Consider the following 20,364-nt stretch of genomic DNA (forward strand, 5'->3'; position numbering starts at 1 on the left):
GGCGGAGGCTGGCCCTCTGTCCTTCAGCGTTTGTCGCCCGTCTGGTCCGCGGGTCCCCCTTCCGCAGGTGTTTATTGGTGCCTGTTGCGCGTGGCCGCCGCGGGGCAGGAGCGCGCGTCGAGAGCCGGCCCCGGCTTCGACTTGGGCCCGGGTTCCAGTCGGCGAGCCTTAGGGTGACGCGCTGTGCGCTCAGGGTGCGCGCAGGCCTGTGACTCCATCGGGAGGCGACGGGAAGCCCCCGGCCCCCATCCGCGTCCCCGCCCTATGACCTCGCGAAAAGGTGCCTCCCGTCCCGTCCGTCCAGCTCCCTTCCTCTCCTGTCACCTTCCCCTCGTCCCCTCCCCGCCCCCGTGAACGTGGCACCTCCAGTCGCTAGCCACGACCCCCTTCCCGGGCGGCGTGGTGCCCCTCGGTGTCCTCGGGAGGGAGAGCCCCGCCGTCCGCTGGTGGCCGCTCTGTCCTCCCCCTACCGCGGCTGCGAGCGCCCGGGTCTGCCTCCGCGCCCCTCTCTTGCGCCGCTTTGTCCGTGTCCCCGCCGCCGGGGGGACCGAGCCTTCCCAGGACTGCAGAGAATAGGGAGTAAGACGGCGCGCCCGAGTCCCTGTGGCCCGGACATACTGCCTGACTGTTGTCAACTGTCTGTGTTTAAAGAAAGGAAAAGAGGCAGCATTGCTCCTCATCCATTAGTGGGCATTTCGTGTTTCAGTGTGTGCTATGAAAGAATGCGATTTTCATTAATGTTCCTTAAAAGCAACTTGGCTGAGAAAAATAATGTCTTACATGGAAATGAAGAGCACTGTATGTTTTCTGGTATTTTTCGATCATGAGCATACATTAGGGTTTTAAATAGTAATTTCTTTATCTTTTTATAATTATACCCATGTATTATCAAACCACTACCCTTACAAATCTTGTGTAACTCTCCTTGGCAATTCTGATTCCCTCCCCCCCGCCCCCCCACCCCCGCCCCAGTGAAGAGTTGGTATTCTGGATGAACCCAAAAATTCTTTGGTCACTTTCCTTCTCCATTTTTGTCTCTTCAGGAGTAAGTGGAGTTGTCAGGTTGGCAGATAAACCTGTTCAAGTGTGTGAATGGCTGGTTTTAAAGTAGTAAAATTGTACTTTTTATGAGCATAATGTCTATAAAAAGAATTGGGTGATGGAAGTTGGTACTATCAGAGACAGCACCGTGAACAAAGTCACGTGTATGTGTGTATAGGGTGTTTGTGTAAATATCTGTACCTTAATACATTTGTTTCCCTCCAGCCTAAGCTCCTACTTGATGGACTGGTTTTGCTGCCCCCCCTCCCCCCTCTCTCCCTTCTCTGCCTGCCAGGAGCCTCTGCCCTGCTCCCTGCATTCCAGGTTTGCTGAACTGCTGTGCTCCCCCTGACTGCCGCGCTGTTTCGTCCATTTTCCCATCTCGTAATTTATCGTGTGTCTGATGCCCTTTCGGACGCTCCCTCGTTCCTCCGTCTGCACTGTGTCTTTGGAGACCTACCTCAGATATCGTGTCTTGGTAGCCTTTCCTGACAGTGGAGAAGACGCGGATCCCTGTTGCGTGGGCGCGCTGTGCTCCAGAACTTGGCACTTGCACAACCGGTTACTGATAGCAGTGCTGTGCTGATTTCACGTTGTGTCTCTTTACCTCTTCTGAAGTACAGGGTGGACTTTGTCATTTGTACTTCCAGCTTCTCCTAATACAGGGCTCGGAGCTGACAGACGCAATAAATACTTGCTGCCTGACCAGCTTAATGAATGAATAAATGAATGTACTGTTTTCTGAAGTTTCTGTCTTGTTCAGTACAGGACAGAGAAGCAAGGCAGGCACCTAGAGAGAACGAAGAGGGTGTTGATGTTGTCGAGACAGTGCTCCGGGACTGTAGACACAAAGCAAAGTTGTGACTTGGTGGGTGGTGTGCGGGCGAGAGGAAGAGAGGAGTCACATAATGAAGAGGTATTGAGTCCAAAGCAGCATTTACTTCCTTTTAAAAATCAACTCTTGGGGGGCGCCTGGGGGGCGCAGTCGGTTAAGCGTCCGACTGTAGCCAGGTCACGATCTCGCGGTCCGGGAGTTCAAGCCCCGCGTCAGGCTCTGGGCTGATGGCTCAGAGCCTGGAGCCTGTTTCCGATTCTGTGTCTCCCTCTCTCTCTGCCCCTCCCCCGTTCATGCTCTGTCTCCCTCTGTCCCAAAAATAAATAAACGTTGAAAAAAAAATCTTTAAAAAAATAAAAAAAATAAAAATCAACTCTTGGGACGCCTGGGTGGCTCAGTCGGTTAAGCGGCCGACTTTGGCTCAGGTCATGATCTCACCGTCCGTGAGTTCGAGCCCCGCGTCGGGCTCTGTGCTGACGGCTCGGAGCCTAGAACCTGTTTTGGATTCTGTGTCTCCCTCTCTCTGATCCTCCCCCGTTCATGCTCTGTCTCTCTCTGTCTCAAAAATAAATGAACGTGAAGAAAAAAAAAAAAGAAAAAAAAACTCTTTGAGGTATAACTTACATAAAATGCAGCCACTTTAGATGTACATTTTGACAAAATTAGGCAAACGTGAGCACTCGTGTAACCATGACCGTATTCAACACGTGGAACCTCTCCATCACCAGAGATGTTGCCATGTGCTCCTTTCCAACCAGGCCCTCATACCCCAGTCCCAAGCACCTCTGATCCCCTCCCTCCCTCCTTCCCTCCCTCCCTCTCTTCCTCCCTTCCTCTTTCTTTCTTTCTTTCTTTCTTTCTTTCTTTCTTTCTTTCTTTCTTTCTCTCTCTCTCTCTCTCTCTCTCTCTCTCTTTCTTTCCTTTTATTTTTGAGAGAGAGACAGAGCGTGAGTGGTGGAGAGGCAGAGAGAGAGGGAGACACAGAATCTGAAGCGGGCTCCAGGCTGTCCGCACAGAGCCCGATGTGGGGCTCGAACCCACGAACCGTGAGATCGTGACCTGAGCCGAAGTCGGCCGCTCCACCGACTGAGCCCCCCAGGTGCCCCGTCCTCTTTCTGTCCCTACAGAGATTTGTCCTTTTGTTGAGGCACCTGATGTGCGGTAAGCCAATGATTGACATAGTTGTTGAAGCACAGAAAGCCTTATTATCAGAAGGGCAGCCCAATGAGGAGGCAGGGGACCATTCCCAAAGCTGCCTTGCCTTGTTGAATCTAGGGACAGTTTATATGTGATTGGTTAGGAATGCGAGTATGTGAAGGGAAGTTTATGGGCTTCTTGAAAGTTGAGGGTAGTCTTGAAACCACTGAAGGTATGCATTCTTCTGGACAGTGAGGCGCCATCTGGGATCTGCCTGGTACATCAGATAGTTTTAAGAAAAATGTTATCATCTGTTTTCCATCAGATTCTTATAATCAATGTGCAAACAAGGGATGAAGTGGGAAGGGCAAAGTTAATGATGAGTCATGCGCAGGGCTTAGGGAAACACAAGAAAAGAATGGGATGGGAGGCTAGGTTAATAATACAACTATGGTACAGCTTCTGCTCTCAGCAGGTCCCAGAACCAAGTGTCTGGCCTCGCTTTCCATAACGTTGTGTAAGTGGAATCACACAGCACGTACCGGTTGGTGGTTTCGTCACTCGGCATGTGTTTGCTGTTGAGCAACACTGGGTGAAGCGGTAGCTGGCAAAAAAAGACTGATGATAGATGCATAGAAGGATGGAAAAAATAGAATTACGTGATGAACCAAAGTGTTAATGTAGTGAAGGTACTAATGATAATACCATTAGTAATGGTACTTAGTAATAGTAATGGAGTATCCCTATATGTCTGTACATTATCAGTCTTTTTTTTTAATGTTGATTGATTGGAGAAAGCGTGAGTGGTGCAGGGGCAGAGAGCAAGAGAGAGAGAGAATCCCAAGCAGGCTCTGGGCCAGCAGCACAGAGTCTGACATGGGGCTCAATCCCACGAACTGTGAGACCGTGGTCTGAGCCGAAATCAAGAGTCAGATGCTTAACCGACCGAGCCAACCATGCACCCCTGTACATTATAAAACATCTTTTATGTGTGTGTGAAAGTTTTCATAAACCTTGAGAAAAATACGTAGGTTTTTAAGTCAGAGGTTCCTCCTTTAAAAAAAAATTTTTTTTTTTAGTTGATTTTTGAGAGAGACAGACAGTGTGAGGGGGAGAGGGGCAGAGAGAGAGAGGGAGAGAGAGAAAATCCCAAGCGGGCTCTGCACCACCAGCATAGAGCCTGATGCAGGGCTTGAACTCACGAAACCGTGACATCATGACCTGAGCCAAAACCAAGAGTCAGACACCGAACCCACTGAGCCACCCAGGTGCCCCCAGAGGTTTCTACTTTTATCCATTATCTTAAAGTAGTGGTATCCAGTTATGAATTCCAGTACCTCTTAGGGATGCGGAGAGGTTGACAATGGGATGCTTCCAGTTTTTTTCTGAATATTTTTAAAAGGCTTTGGGGGACGCCTGGGTGGCGCAGTCGGTTAAGCGTCCGACTTCAGCCAGGTCACGATCTCGCGGTCCGTGAGTTCGAGCCCCGCGTCGGGCTCTGGGCTGATGGCTCGGAGCCTGGAGCCTGTTTCCGATTCTGTGTCTCCCTCTCTCTCTGCCCCTCCCCCGTTCATGCTCTGTCTCTCTCTGTCCCAAAAATAAATAAACGTTGAAAAAAAAAATTAAAAAAAAAAAAAAAGGCTTTGGAAATTCCAGCACTTATCCATAGTTAGCCACACTTGCTGATGTGTCCACTATGTTTTATTTCAGCCTGTTGGAGTCACCCTGGTTATCTTGTGCTTGAAACGTGCTCAGAACGTGCTTGAAACGTGCCAGAAACGTGTGGGCAGGTCATGCCTGACAACGACAACTGGGGAGACTCCTCATCTGTTAGGTGCTGTTTGGGAGGCCTGCATCTTAACACGTGTGTGAGGCTCATGGGTGAGAGATGATGAAGGGCGGCTGGTCATGGGGAGGAGATGAGGGGCAGCTCCCAGGAGCGACCTCACCCCCGTGTGACAGTGATGGGGATCTGCACACACTGGGAGTGGTGACTGGGGTGGGTCCTGTGTGCTTGAGGAGGCCACAGGGCCACCTGTAGCTCATACAGACCCTTTGTGCCGATGGAAGAAGGCCTCCACTGGGGAGATGGCCAGAAGCTGTGTGCCCACTCCGGCAGGTGTGCCCCTTTGGGCACCAGGCCTGGTGGGCAAAGCACCCCCTTGGTGGCACACACTGTCCGGCTCTACCTGGTGGCCTCAGGGTAAGACAGGCTTAGTCCTCAGCCTCTTGCAGCTTGTATTTAGGGACAGGGGCAGACCAGTACACGGAGAAACGAAGGTTGGGAGCGGTTTCCGTTCGCTCAGGGGGAGGCCTGAGGAGGGGACCTGGCGTCAAATGGCTGGTGCGGCACGATGTCACGAACAGGAAGCGTAGGAGGTACAGGCCAGTGTTGTGTCGTGGACGGTCGCTGATGTCTTCAGGTTTCCTCCCCACTTGGGTTTTAGTTCATCCTGGGCCTCTTTGGCTTCTCTGTGGTTGTTTGAAGGGTCATGTGGAGCCGGGTCAGGCCAGCCAGGGACTAGTCCCATCTGAGAGCTGTGCTTGTTTGGGAGTGTGGGTGCAGGGGCATGGCAGTCCGCTCTTCTCTGGGAGGCTGAGGTGCTGGTCTCCCTTTGACTCAGTCGCAGCCCTGCCTTCGTGAGGAAAGGGAGTACCAGCTCCTCCCCTTGTTGCCCTGGACCTGCGGGCCTGCTTGGACGGTAGACACCAGCGGCCTGCAGCGTAGGTAGGACCCTGGCATCCCAGGGAGCCCCAGGTCCCTCCGGGAGCTTAAGGAGGGAATTCCCTAAGCAGAGTACACCACAGATCAGCAAAAATGGGGTGTGGGGGGACACCTAGACCTTACAATACATGGAAGAATGCCCTAGTGTGCACCTAGGATGTTTTGGAAAGAAACCAGATGACCTCCTATAGCCTGGGTCAGGGCATCTAGGTGAAGAAAGACTCACTGTGGGGCCGTTTGGCACGCGGGGTTGTGTAAGTCACATGTAAAACTGCATGTTGGTTCGTGGCATTTTCTGTGGGCAGATGGCAGGTCCCCTCGCCCTGTGGTCCCCCTGCCCTCTGATTTGGGCGTTTCTCCTGTACGAGACGGGGGCCCTGAAGCGTCTGGGAAAAGAAGCTGGAACAGGCACAGGACATAGGCCACCAGGATGCTGGTCGCCAGTGGTCGTGCCCAGTGGGGATGCTCCCCTGGACCCAGGGTTGTCCTCCCTGACGTGAGGCCACCAAGCTGAAAAGACTTTCTTCAGTTTCTTCCGGCGTAAAAGGCTTCCACTGTGCGAGGACTCAGGAATCATGCATACGTGTGGCTTCTTGGCCTTTTCAGGGGCAGCGATGGCTGAGAGGATCCACAAAGGCCCAGGTGCATGGCCGTACAGACTTTCCCATCCCTGCCCATCCCTGCTGCCCACATTTCTGCACACGCTGTGCTCATATCACATGCCCTTAGCTCTCTTTCCCCACGCTGAGAATCCTCCCAAGTTCTTATCCCATGTCTAGACTCAGGAATGCTAGGACAAAACCACAAGCCTACACATTCCTCCTCCCTCTGGAGGGGCCCACTTCTGTGGTATGAAGCTGAGCGCTGCCCACAGCAGTTAGACTTGTCTGGACGCGTCCGGAGTCAGGCCACGAGCCCCTGCGCTCCAGCCATGCAGATGCACAGGGCGTGTTCTCAACGTTCTGCCCGAGCCTTCATACATATTCTGAGTCTTCTCCCCAAATGGAAGATTACCTTTAATACAAAATGATCACCAGCAATGTGAAAACCAGACCGAGATCCCTCTGAAAAGGCTGTAATCCTGGTGATGCCAACACTGAAAAGGGCCGAGTAAGAGGGAGTAGCTGCCACTCCTCAGTGTCCACTGTGTATGACTTGTTCCTTTGGAAGGAGTGTTCCTGCAGGTACTGTAAGAGAGTGTCTTACAGTGGCCACACCACCCGTAAAAGTGGCCCAAACTTGCTGGCGCTCCCCGAGCTGTCCAAGGGTGTCCCCTCTGTGGCACCATTGGACTTGCTGTCTCCAGACATCGCCATACACTCCCCTCCTTGCCTTCCCTGGTCTCGGACCCTGGGATCTTGGAAGTGCACGGATTAATGCAGCGGGCGCCTGGCCCCAGAGCAGCTGCGGAGGGACTAGATTGCAGCCTCCAAGCTGAGCCTGGCATCAGAGAGGCCAGGCACAGCTGTGTAGGGCAGGCACAGCTGTGCAGGGTCTGTGCTGGGTCCGTGCTGGGTCCGTGCTGAGTCCGTGCTGGGTCCGTGCTGGGTCCGTGCTGGGTCCGTGCTGGGTCTGTGCTGGGTCCGTGCTGGGTCCGTGCTGAATCCGTGCTTGCTTCGTGCTGGGTCTGTGCTGAGTCTGTGCCGAATCTGTGCTGAGCCCTGACTTTGGTGGGGGTGTATGGGGGGTCCTGCACCAGCACAAGTGACCCCCACCCATAGAGGGCCTGCACCCAGCGCCTCTCAGCAATTCACTCCTTTATCCCACCAATCAGTGAAGCATCCTTCTTCACTGGGATTTGGTGAAGGCTTCTCTACATTCACCTCAGGCACCTCCTGGGTCCTGGGGTGAGGCCAGAATCAGCCCCACAGGTAGCGCTGGACTCCCAGGCCAAGGTCAGGAAATCAGTCTCTCTCTCCTAGGGAGCCTACTTCAGGGCTTTTCCTACCTTAAGTCCTAACAAGAGTGAGTCTGTCCCATCGGATCTCCCAGGCCCCCCAGTAGTGTCTAAACTCTGGAATGGGCAGAAGAATCTCAATGGCTAGAGGTCCCCTCTCTGGGAGGTGCAGGGTGGGAAGTGACCCGTGCTGCAGCATTGCCTGGAACCGCCCAGAACACTGGCCTGGGCTCCATCCACTGCTCCCTGTAAATGCGAGTCAGCTGGGCCACCGTGGACCCAGGTGTAGTGCAGTGTCCCCACCGGAGATGTACCAGGGTCTCTGGCCCAGGAGGGCCAGTCCAGCCTCCAGAGCCACAGCCATCTGCCCCTGGCCTCATTGCCTCACTGGCAAAGGGACTTTGCCCCGTGTATCACACCTGGGCTTACAGAGAAGGCACTGACTGTCCCGTGTGCAGGACTCCCTCCAGAAGTCAACACCATCACGGTCAGCCAGGTATTGGGTCTCTGCAGCCCGCTGGGGGCCTGGGGACTTGTTTCTGAGGGAAGGATGAGAAGTGAACTCATCCTTCCCTCAGAAGGGAGGGATTACTGAGGCCGATGTAGAGGAGAGGGAGGGGGCCTCGCAGGCTCGTTTGCTTCTGTGGTCATTCCTGCAGTCAGAGGCCACATGTCCGATTGCAGCGCGTGCGAGGGTGAAATTGGCTCTTCCAACAATGTTTAGAAACATTGTCACATTTATATTCAGCACGTCTTCACCACTGCTAACACTGGCAGCCCTCTGCCCAACAAGGAAGCCCACCTGGGTGCCTTCCAGGAGTCCTGTCATGGCCCCAGGTGGCCTGTTAGAGAGCTCTGGCCACGCAGGCTCCCCTCCTGGGTCCTGGGCACCAGTCACCCATCATGAAAGGAGAGTTGGGGTGAGTTTCTGCCCTCTGCTTAGAAATCTAAAAGATGGAACATTTCTGTATTTTAGGCAACTCTCCAGGACATTTGTGTTCCCTCAACCTCACTTAAATCTCTCACTGGAAAAGTTCTTAGTCTAAGGTGGATGGTATTTCCCTTTCATACAGGATCCTGCTCCTACCCCTGACAATGATGAAATTTATTAAATTTTATTTTATTTAAAATACATTTATTCTTTCATTGTGAAAGTAACAGAAGTAGCACTTTGTAAAAAATGTATATGATTTATGGTCAAGTTAGCTACGTACAATGTATACAGTGGGCCCTTGGCTTTGGGAGTAGATTCCTGTGATTCATCGCTTACATACAACACCCAGTGCTCATCCCAACAAGTGCCCTCCTCAATGCCCATCACCCATTTCCCCTCTCCCCCACCTCTCTACTCCCTCAACCCTCAGTTTTGTTCTCTGTATTTAAGGGTCTCTTATGGTTTGCCTCCCTCCCTCTCTGTTTATAACTATTTTTTCCCCTTCCCTTCCCCTATGGTCTTCTGTTATGTTTCTCAAATTCCACATATGAGTGAAAACATGATATCTGCCTTTCTCTGACTGACTTATTTCACTTAGAATAATACCCTCCAGTTCCATCCATGTTGTTGCAAATGGCAAGATTTCAATCCTTTTTCATTACTGAGTAGTATTCCACTCTATATATAACTCACATCCTCTTTATCCATTCATCAGTCGATGCACATTTGGGCTTTTTCCATAATTTGGCTATTGTTGATAGTGCTGCTATAAACATTGGGGTGCACGTGCCCCTTCGAAACAGCACTCCTGTATCCTTTGAATAAATTCCTAGTAGTGCAACTGCTGGGTCATAGGGTAGTTCTGTTTTTATTTTTTGGAGGAACCTCCACACTGTTTTCCAGAGCGGCTGCACCAGTTTGCATTCCCACCAGCAGTGCAAAAGAGATCCTCTTTCTCTGCATCCTCGCCAGCATCTGTTGTTTGCTGAGTTGTTAACGTGAGCCACTCTGACAGGTGTGAGGTGGTATCTCAGTGTGGTTTTGATTTGTGTTTCCCTGAGGATGAGTGATGTTGAGCATTTTTTCATGTGTCGGTTGGCCACCTGGATGTCCTCTTTGGAAAAGTGTCTCTTCATGTCTTCTGCCCGTTTCTTCACCGGACTATTTGTGTTTTGGGTGTTGAGTTTGATAAGTTCTTTTTCGATTTTAGATAGTAACCCTTTATCTGATACGTCATTTGCAAATATCTTCTCCCATTCCGTCGGTTGCCTTTTAGTTTTGCTGATTGTTTCCTTTGCTGTGCAGAAGCTTTTTATCTTGATGAGGTCCCTGTAGTTCATTTTTGTTTTTACTTCCCCGCCTTTGGAGACGTGTTGAGTAAGAAGTTGCTATGGCCGAGGTCAAAGAGATTGTTGCCTCTTTTCTCCTCTAGGATTTTGATGGCTTCCTGTCTCACATTTAGGTCTTTTATCCATTTTGCATTTATTTTTGTGTATGGTGTAAGAAAGTGGTCCTGTTTCATTCTTCTGCATCTTATTTATTTGTTTACTTATTTCAATGTTTATTTATTTTTGAGAGAGAGAGAGAGAGACAGAGACAGAGTGCAAGTGGGAGAGGGGCAGAGAGAGAGGGAGACCCAGATCCGAAGCAGACTCCAGGCTCCAAGTTGTCAGCACAGAGCCCGACGCGGGGCTCGAACTCACGAACTGTGAGATCATGACCTGAGCTGAAGTCAGCCGCTTAACTGACTGAGCCACCCAGGTGACCCTCATTCTTCTGCATGTTGCTGTCCAGTTCTCCCAGCACCATTTGCTAAAGAGACTGTCTTTCCCATTGGATACTCTCCTGTTCTGTCGAAGATTAATTGGCCATACATTTGTGGGTCCAATTCTGGGTTCTCTATTCTATTCCATTGGTCTAGGTGTCTGTTTTTTGTGCCAATACCATACTGTCTTGATGATTATAGCTTTGTAGTAAAGGCTAAAGTCTGGGATTACGATGCCTCCTGCTTTGTTTTTCTTTTTTACCATTTCTTTGGCTATGCAGGGTCTTTTGTGGTTTCATACAAATTTTAGGATTGTTTGTTCTAGCTCTGCAAAGAATGCTGGTGTTCTTTTGATAAGGATTGCATTGAGTGTGTAGATTGCTTTGGGTAGTACTGACATTTTAACAATATTTGTTCTTCTAGTCCATGAGCATGGAATGTTTTTTCATTTCTTTGTGTTGTCTTCAATTTCTTTCATAAACTTCCTATAGTTTTCAGCATACAGATCTTTTACGTCTTTGGTTAGGTTTATTCCCAGGTATTTTATGCTTCTTGGTGCAATTGTGAATGGGATCGATTCTTTCTCTTTCTGTTGCTTCATCCCTGGTGTATAGAAATGCAACCATTTTCTATACATTGATTTTATATCCTGCGACTTTGCTGAATTTATGTATCAGTTCTAGCAGTTTTTTGGTGGAGCCTCTTGGGTTTTCCATGTAGAGTATCATGTCATCTGTGAAAAGTGAAAGTTTGACTTCTTTGCCAATTTGAATGCCTTTTATTTCATTTTGTTGTCTGATTGCCGTAGCTAGGACTTCCAACTCTATGTTAAACAACAGTGGTGAGGGTGGCCAACCCTGTTGTGTTCCTAATTTCAGGGAGAAAGCTCTCAGTTTTTCCCCATTGAAGATGATATTAGTGTGGGCCTTTCATATATGGCTATTAGAAACAGTTCTGTGAAGCCAACATGATGTCACTTAAATATAAGAGCTGTGGAAATAGGTAATAGACAGGAAGGAGACACAGGCTACATATATTTTAACTTAAAATTTGTAGCTATGTGTGCATTAATTTTTAGCAATTTTATTGAGATCTACTTTTCATATAGTGAAACTTTCAGGTTTTAACTGCACATGTTGGTAAGTTCTGACAAATGTGGAAAGTCAGACAAGATGCATGACAATGTCATGGCTCCAGAAAGCCCCCTGCTTCCTTCCTGGTCATTATCCCGCCCAGAGGCCTCCACACCCCTAACCGCCTTCCTAATGTGGCCACTTCTGGCTCCTGTCACAACTCTGGATGTTTCTGTATGGGGCTGAAGAGTCTGAGTGAGCACTTGTCTCGCAACTGGATTCTTAGTCTCCATTTTTAGTATAAACCGCATCCTTAATTTGTCTTCCTAAGATGTGTGGTTTCAGTGTTTTTCTAAAGTGGACTGAGAAATCGAGTGTATTTGTAAGGAGTCTAAGACCAGAATTCTTCCAAATATTCAAAAATTATTTTCTGTTTAATAGTTATCTTGTCAATACCTAATTCAAGATCAATTTTTAAAAGAACTTCAACTTGCCTTTATCTTGCTTTTCCAAGTCAAGTTTATCCTGGTTTTCATAGAAACCACTTTCTTTCATTAGCACTAGCCGGAAGCTGGTTTCCATAATAATAAACGAGCTCAGCAGTAGGGAGAGTGTGGACAAGCGGCATAAACGTGCTTGGGTGCAAACCTAAGTGTTCTGGTGAAGCTCACAGTAGGAAGTGGTCTACTGCTTTTCACTGAAGTGATGGGCCCACTGAGCCCGCAACCACGTGAGTGGCAGAGCAGAGACGGGTGTGTTACAGGTGCTTTACGTACACATACAGACTGATGAGAACACACATGTACGTGCTGCACCCCAGAGGTATCTACTGTCAGCATTTTTCCATAGTTTTCCGGGCTCTCAAGTGCTCTCATGCACGTAGAGCTAACATTATTGCAGGGCTCGAGGGAACAGACTGCAAGTGGGGGATGCCCCAGTAGGACTCTTAGAGCTCAGTGAGAGCTGATGTACTCAGGGCCATGGTTTATTTTTTTTAATTTATTATTTTTTTAATGTTTATTTATTTTTGAGACAGAGAGAGACAGAGCATGAACGGGGGAGGGTCAGAGAGAGAGGGAGACACAGAATCGGAAGCAGGCTCCAGGCTCTGAGCGGTCAGCACAGAGCCCGACGCGGGGCTCGAACTCACGGACCGCGGGATCATGACCTGAGCCGAAGTCGGACGCTTAACCGACTGAGCCACCCAGGCGCCCCAGGGCCGTGGTTTATCACAGCAAAGGGATACAGGCGAACGTAACACAAGGAGAAGGCCACAGGGCAGAGTCCAGACAGAGCTCCCAGCTGTCTGTGGACACCAGTCCTCCCTGGCATCCACGTGTCCTCACCAGAGCCCAGACTGGGCCACTGGGCCCCTGGGCCACGTGTGCTTTGGTGTTGGCCTCTGGCAAGCTGGGCAGGGATGGTCGGGTTGGGGAGTGTTTTCCTTCCTTTAGATGCCACAGAAGCTCAGGCTTTGCCCAGGTACTGTTAGCAGGCAAGTAGAACATGGGGACAGAGGTAAAATGACCTCTGCCGGCAGGAATGCCCTTCCATGTGGCCCGCCCATTCCGTTCTTTCCATCTTCTCCATCTGTCCCACTTGTCTCATCCCTCCTGATGATGTTTTGGGGTGATGGGTTCATAGGGTCTGGGGCCAACAGCCAAGAAGGAATTCTTGAAGATATCTTTGATGCAAAAAGGTCATTTTATTAAAGTATGTGGACAGGACCCATGGCGGGAAGAGCTGCTCTGGGGTCGTGACAGGTAGCTCATTCTTTACCCGTAGGTTGGGAGGGGTCAGGGATAGAGTAAGTCTCTAAGGAATTTTGGAAACAAGGTTTCTGGGACCTTGAGGGGTTAGCTGTTGCTAGGGAGACACCATTGATTACCATTTAGTAAAACCTCGGTCACGAGACCCCCCCCCAGATGTGTATCGGGGGGCCGTAAGTTTGGATTATGATTGCCAGCATGTATCTTGGGGCAGTTGAGATAAAGGAAGTAGACTTACAGGAACCTTGAGGTTGGGATAATGTTAAGCTAAGGTTCTCTTTTGGCCCCAGCAAAGTGTCATCATCGAGGCAGCTGAGCTCCTAGAGGGAGGTCATTCTGCCGGTCTCAAGGACTTGTCAATGGGCTGTAGGCAGTAAGGAAATTTAATTTTTCATTTGCTGCGGTTTCCCACATCACCATGGCAAGCACTTAAGCCCCTTTCCTTTGTTCTTGGGCAACCAGGAGTGTCCGAGGAATATCACACATATTCCACCGGGGAGGGGGGTGGGGGTGATGCCAGCCTGTATTTGCCCTCGCCGTGCCCCAAGCTCCCTCATCGCTTCCATCCGCCCCACCTGCCTCACTGGCCCCATCGACCTCACCCCTTCCGTCTACCCCATCCGCTCCACCTCACATGGACCAGCCAGAGTGTGTGCAGGTGCACCTCTTTATGGTTCGAGAAGCCTGCCTCCACTGTGATGACTTCCCCGGTGGTCACAGCTCCTGCTTTGGGCAAAGGCCAGTAGATGCTTGGAAGGGTCTTGACCAACCTGAAGAGACTGGCAGATAAATTGCTTGCCTTTTCTCTAGAAGGTCTAGAGAGGCAGTGGTTCCCTAAAGATTCCCTGAAGATAACTCAGTGAGCCATCATCTTGCTGTTTCCTTTATAATCTGTGGCAAGCCAAAAAGAAAAACAAAAACAAAAAACCCACCAACAGCAAAACCAAAGGGCATCACTCTGTATTTATTCCCCTTTCTTCCCACTGACACTCCTGCTCCTGCCTCTTACTCCTTCCCTGGGATTGCAGCCCTCACCCCATTCCCAGTGCACTTGTCTCTGGCTCAGTTTTCTGAAAGACACCATATCACCTCATGCAGAGGCCTAGCCATGCTGAGACAGAACTGAATGTTTGCCCTGTTAGAAAAAAACGTGAAACATTAAGATAGAAAAACAAAAAAATTATTGTTGTTCCCCCTCTAGGTTTTGTGATTCAGTTTGGGCCTGTGCCTTTTATTGCCTTGAGCTGTTTTATAGCTTTTAAACTGTAGGAAACTTATAATAATGCAACTAATTATTGCCCATAGAAATGCAACTAAATTTTGTCCTTTGGAATGCAATTGCCCTGTTGATACTGACCTCTATTTGTAGATTTATTTCAGCATTTCTGATTGCCTGTAAACAAATGTGTCTGAACTCTGCCTTGAACTGGTTGTAATATCTTACGTGTTCCTCACAAGTTAAACAAAGTATGTGCCGTGTTGCCGTGTGGCTTTTTGTTTTTGTTTTTTGTTTTTTTTTTATTTGCGTAGGACTCCTGACTTTGAAAACAAACGTCCTTTACAGCCCCCACCCCCAGCCTTTGCCTGGAGTCTGTCTGGAGCAGGTTTGGAAGGGCTTCCCTTACGTGTCTTTCAGCCAGAACACAGCACAGTGCAAAGTGTCACTCGTCTTCCTACTTGTTCACCGTAAACGGTGGCCGAACACGCCACCCCAAGACGGCCACCCCACTTTGGCATAAGATGATTTGAGCAAAAGGCACTTGAAAAACAGCAGGTACAAGAAGAACGTCCGTATCTCCCGCTTTCTTCCTGAGAGCAGGACACAGACCAGGGTGAAGTTGCTGTCCCTGCACCAGGGGGAAGGAAGTGGTCTTGCCAAGGGGACAGGAGCCCAGGACGGGAGAATTCTTGCTGAAATAACTCCTACCCAGGTATTTTGGATACTTTCCCACTGTCCCTTTCTGTTCACACTAGCATGAAACCTCTCGTTTTTGCCAATCCTGGGTCTTCGTTCTCCTTATGAGGGCTCCCTCCCATGTGATGAAAAACTTATGTAAAATAAACTTGTGTGTCTTTCTCCTGCTAAGTCTCAGGCCCAGGCCAGAGACCCCAAGAGGGTTGAGAGAATGGCATTCCTCCCTCCACCAGACGGAGTGCCTCCAGCGCAGGACCCTGTCTGTCTTGCTTCCCTCCCACTGACTCCTCAGTCCCAGAGCCCCTCGGGCAGGAAGTGAGGACTGTCTGCCGAGTAAATGATCTGTGTCCACAGCACCCACCCATCTCCTTCCCGCCTCAGCCCATTCACACTCAGACCAGCATCAGCATAAGGGAGGACAGTGGTTTGCTTACATGCATCCTTTAGGAAGACACGTGCCCTTACAGGGCTTGAGCAGCTGACAAAACAAGGACTTCTCTGTGTATACACTGGCACATACTAATGCTCCACATTCCCAGTGGAGCTCCAGGAGCTAAAAATAACCACGCGTGTTCTGTTTTATACAGAAAAGAGGAAATGTGCAGCTTAGTTTGTAACATTTACTATTTTTGAAAACCTGATTTTTTTCCACATGTATTTTTAAAATGTCTTTGGTGATGTCCTTGCAGGAAAATGCACAATGCAGATTTCACCAAAGGTCCCTCCATTCTGTAATCCACATCTTCAGGAAACAATTGCTGGAGACCAGATACACTTGACCATGAGATGGGTTCTCGGGAAGCCGCCCAGATGCAGATCACCAGGGGTCATAGGAGGGCCAAAGGGCCCCGGGACCTCGGAAGCCAGGTCTCTGCCTAGTCTGCCCCCTGTGCAAGGAGGGGCACACGATCCCATGACCACAGGCTGACAGTGGGAGCGCGGGCCTCTGTTATCCTGAGAGATGAGCGAGAGGTGACCGTCATGCAGTGTCGCTCTGACCGCCACTGAGCGCGGTCTTTCGTGAAAAGATGGGAGGGAGGTGTGTGTGCTATAGGTCTTCATCTCGTACTGCGTATTTGCTCCTTAAGTGAGTGTGGGGAGGGTCTCGGTTTCTAAGGCTCCCCTGTAAGAGACGGCAGGCTATGATGGTCATGAGCTGGTGGTGTTCAGTGTTGTTCGCTGCCCTTCCTTCTCACAGGGACGCTGGAAGGTTAAAAAATATGTAAAGAACAAATGAAGTAAAAAGGAAGAGACACAAGTTGCCTACAGCACAGGAAGTTGGGAACGTGGGTGAGTAATCACAGACCACGGAGGTATTTCCATGAGCAAAGAGCACAGGGACTGCGGGTGGGTGTGTGGGTGTGGGTTTGGCAGAAGAGGGTCCCTGCTGGCTCTGGGCACATCAGAGGGCAGGGCTGCCTGGGCGTCTTCTGGGGGGTTCTTCCCCAAGGCCACCATGGTGGGCCCTTCCCATCAGGACCTCTCCTTCCAGATGCAGGGAGCTGGCTACATGGCTGGCCACTGCAGACCTGAGCAAATGTGTCTGGGGTATAGAGCCAGGGCGGCGGGGGGAGGTGGGAAATGCATAGTATTTTGTAGTAAGGACAATGGCAACAAGATGTATGAAATGAGCATGTTTCCAAAGAAAGTCCGTAGTGATTTGGAAAATGTGATAGGGACAAACTGAGGCCTGATCTCAGTGGTAAGTACCTAGGAATTAACTTATCCAGAAAGACAGTGGCTTAATGTGGAAAATGCTATCTCACTGAGGTTATTAAAACAGTGAGCGAAAGAGACACCATCACTGGAAGGCAAAGACTGAATAGCATATGCGTTAATTCTCCTGGGTTTTAAAGATGTCGTAGGAGTCACGACAAAATTATATCTCGATCTTTGAAGCCTGCTAATGTGATTCAAGCTCACCTGGAGAAGAAGTGAATGTGAAGAACCACAAGCACTTTAAGAGAAGAGGCCTCTCTTGAGGTCAGAGATTACTTATCAGACCTCCAGCTGTATTCCAAGCTACAGTCAGCCACAAAAGGTAGTGTGGCTGCAGGAGCCCTCATTTATATCAATGGAAGATCATAGATCACTCTGGAAAGAATCAGAATTTATGCAATAATTTTATGTGTTCATGTAACAATCTACTAAATGTTAATAGGATCATCATTAATCAATGAACAAAAGTTATTCAGTCAATCATATGGGACCAAGAAATAAATTACATACACTAAAAGTAGATCTTAGAATGTACTAAGAATGTACTTAGAATGTACTAAATTCTAGGCAGATTTGATTTCAAAATAAAACCACAAAAGAACAAGAAGACAAAACAGGACTCTAAGTAGAAAACTCTAAGTTTTATCCACTCTAAGATGAAAATGTCATTTTTAAGAAGAAAATGTAAGCGAGCACACAAAAAACAGATTTGAATTGACATTGAAATTATAAATTAAGACGGAAATAAGGATGAAAAATTAGGAAGGTAATTTAATTATAAAAAATTTATAGGCATGCTCCCCTAGTATGTAAGAATTTCTTAGAAATGATTATCAAAAGGCAAAAGACATGAAAGACAAACACAAAAATGATAACAGTAAACACGGAAAAATGTTTAGCATCGTTACTGATCAAATCAGACTTAGATAGGAAATTGTTACTGACTTCATTTTTTTTTAATTTTTTTTTAAATTTTTTTTTTTAACGTTTATTTATTTTTGAGACAGAGAGAGACAGAGCATGAACGGGGGAGGGTCAGAGAAAGGGAGACACAGAATCCGAAGCAGGCTCCAGGCTCCAAGCTGTCAGCACAGAGCCTGAGGCGGGGCTCAAACTCACGGACCACAAGATCGTGACCTGAGCCAAAGTTGGCCGCTCAACCGACTGAGCCACCCAGGCGCCCCACTGACTTTAAGAGGATTGTATGCAGTGTTGGTAATGAGGCCTTTCAAGTTCTTGTGGTGGTATTGGTGGTAGGAAAATACAGACTTTCTTCAACCTTAATTAATGAAAGATGTTGACACGGCTCCTCTTTTTCTCCTTCCCTTTCACTGTTCAGTCCCTTCCTAAAGATTTCAGGGCCATTCTTTTCAGGGAATGAACCCAGGGGCAAGGGCAGGATGAGGCCAGCATGGTGGGTCATCACTCAGAGCTTCCTTGGAGGAGGCAGCATCCACCGGGGAGCCCGCAAGTAGGGGCAACTTGGCACTCTGCACACAGCACCCTGAGAGATTGGCCTGAGTACCCCTTTCACTAAAAGAAATGAGGACTTTTTGGGCCGACAGCTCATTTTGGTGCTGGAGCAGGGAAAGATGAGCAGGAAACATCAGACTGTGCGAGACAGGAAATGCTTCCAGAATGGTGGCAACACATCAGACACCACAGAAGCCAGTATGGAGGGTCCCACCTGCCAACTCTAGGACAATTGCAGCATCAGAATAAGTAAAATTAGGGACAGATTGCATATACTAGAAACCACACATTAAACTGATGTAAAGAAATGCACAAATAAGTCCAAAATTCCATGAGAAATGGAACATTGAAATAGACTCAAAGTTCCTCCTCTCAAAATTCTTTTTTTTTTTTTAAGTTTATTTATTTTGAGAGAGAGAGGGAGCACGCACGGGGCTGGGGGGGCGCAGAGAGAGGAGAGAGAGAGAATCCCAAGCAGGCTCCGTACTGTTAGTACAGAGGCCAGCGCAGGGCTCAAACTCACGAACCGTGAAATCATGACCTGAGTTGAAATCAAGAGTCGGATGGTCAACTGACTGAGCCACCCAGGTGCCCCTCTCTCAAAATTCTTATTAACTGCAAAGAAAATAAGTGGAGAAGACTAGGGGACATGGGGGTAGTCAGGTGACAGACAGGAACATCATCCGTAAGGGGACAAATTGCCACCTGATGTGTGATAGGACAGTTCCTTGTGCAGATTCCTGCTAGAGGTGCATCTAATCATGACGAGACATCAGACAAACCCAAATGGACAGATGCTCCACAAAATAACTGACCTGTGTTCTTCAAATGCACCAAGATCGTGAGAGTCCAGACGAGACTAAGAGCTTCTCCTGACTGACAAGAAAGAGGGTAAAGAAGCCAGCACACAGCTCTAAGCTGGACCTTCTTTCTCTAATGGCAGCATGGGGACAAATGGCAAAACTTGGATGGAGCCCAGGATTAGGTTAGTGCAGTGTAACAGGGATTAACAAAGCATCGTGTCCCTTTCCTGGTTTGATTTTGATGGTTGTGCCGCCCTGATGTAGCACAGTGTCCTCGTTTGTGGAAAGATTTTGGGGGTGATGGAGCCTTCCAGTCAGCAGCTTATTTTTAGAGCAGTCAGACAAAAATCCTTGCACCACATTTTCAACCTTTGCATAGGTTTGAGATTGTCACCTGCACCCGCGTAAACACACGCACACACACATGCATGCGTGAGCACACACGAGCACACAAGTGTGTGCGCACAAGCGTGCATGAGCACACGTGGGCACACGCACACACGTATGTGTGAGCATGCACACATGCACGCACACACGTGCAGCCTTGGAGTAAACAGACGTGCTCTTTGGCCCAGCAGTTCTACTTCAGGAATCTTTCCTAGGACAGTAGCTAGGGTCCCCACCCAAGCTGCGTGCAGGAAGAGGTTCACTTCATTCTCGTGACACGGTGGAAACCAGGTGAGTGCCTACTAGCAAGGAGGTGCATCCTGACGCAATCATGTGGTGAATGTCTGTTTCATCACTAGGAGCCGTGTTTATGAAGCATGTTCGACAACAGTGGAATCTGTCCACAGCATGCTGTTCATGGAGGTAAGTTTACAGACTAGTGTAGCCAAAGTTTTCCCGGTCAAACAAGTACGCAGAGATGTGAAGGTCGGGGAGGTTCGGGACAGCAGGTGGACTTGGTATGAGGTTCGGCACGCACAGAGACAGGAGGATGGAGGAGGGGGAGGGGCTAGGTCACCTTTAGGAAGCAGGGCGACGGGGGACCCTCCCAGGCTTACTTATGGCTGGGCCTTCCCTTGGGAAACCAGCCCCAGGATCCGCTCAGACTCAGAGTCTGGTGGCGGTTGGACTCTCACAAGCCCCCCAAGCTGGGCACACTCCCAGGGCCGAGCCTTCCAAGGACGTGGCTCCCATGTCTCCCATGGCCTCTGGGCTGCAGCTGGGGCTCTCAGGGAGTGTTGCGTTCCCCAGGCTGGACCACGTGCTCCCCGCCCTCCATGCTGCTCCTTCCGCATACGGCCACCCTCTGGAAGGACAGCACTCTCCCCCAGA

General features: G+C 49.3%; 1 long non-coding RNA gene across 8 annotated transcripts in view; it reads left to right on the forward strand.

Moving 5' to 3' along the window:
• The first annotated feature begins 898 nt into the window (after window positions 1–898).
• The window catches only part of LOC106966515 (uncharacterized), a 47,035-nt gene continuing 27,569 nt past the window's right edge, over window positions 899–20,364 (forward strand). For 3 of the 8 annotated variants that reach the window (XR_008294511.1, XR_008294510.1, XR_008294513.1), the window contains exon 1: window positions 10,416–19,896. This is a non-coding gene — a long non-coding RNA (uncharacterized LOC106966515). Of the gene's footprint in view, window positions 1,958–4,654; window positions 4,895–10,415; window positions 19,897–20,364 lie in introns of those variants that run through there. The other 5 variants (XR_008294512.1, XR_008294509.1, XR_003414978.2 and 2 more) reach the window with 5 other exon arrangements.

The sequence above is a fragment of the Acinonyx jubatus genome, chromosome E3, assembly GCF_027475565.1.
Source record: "Acinonyx jubatus isolate Ajub_Pintada_27869175 chromosome E3, VMU_Ajub_asm_v1.0, whole genome shotgun sequence".
Lineage (NCBI taxonomy): Eukaryota > Metazoa > Chordata > Mammalia > Carnivora > Felidae > Acinonyx > Acinonyx jubatus.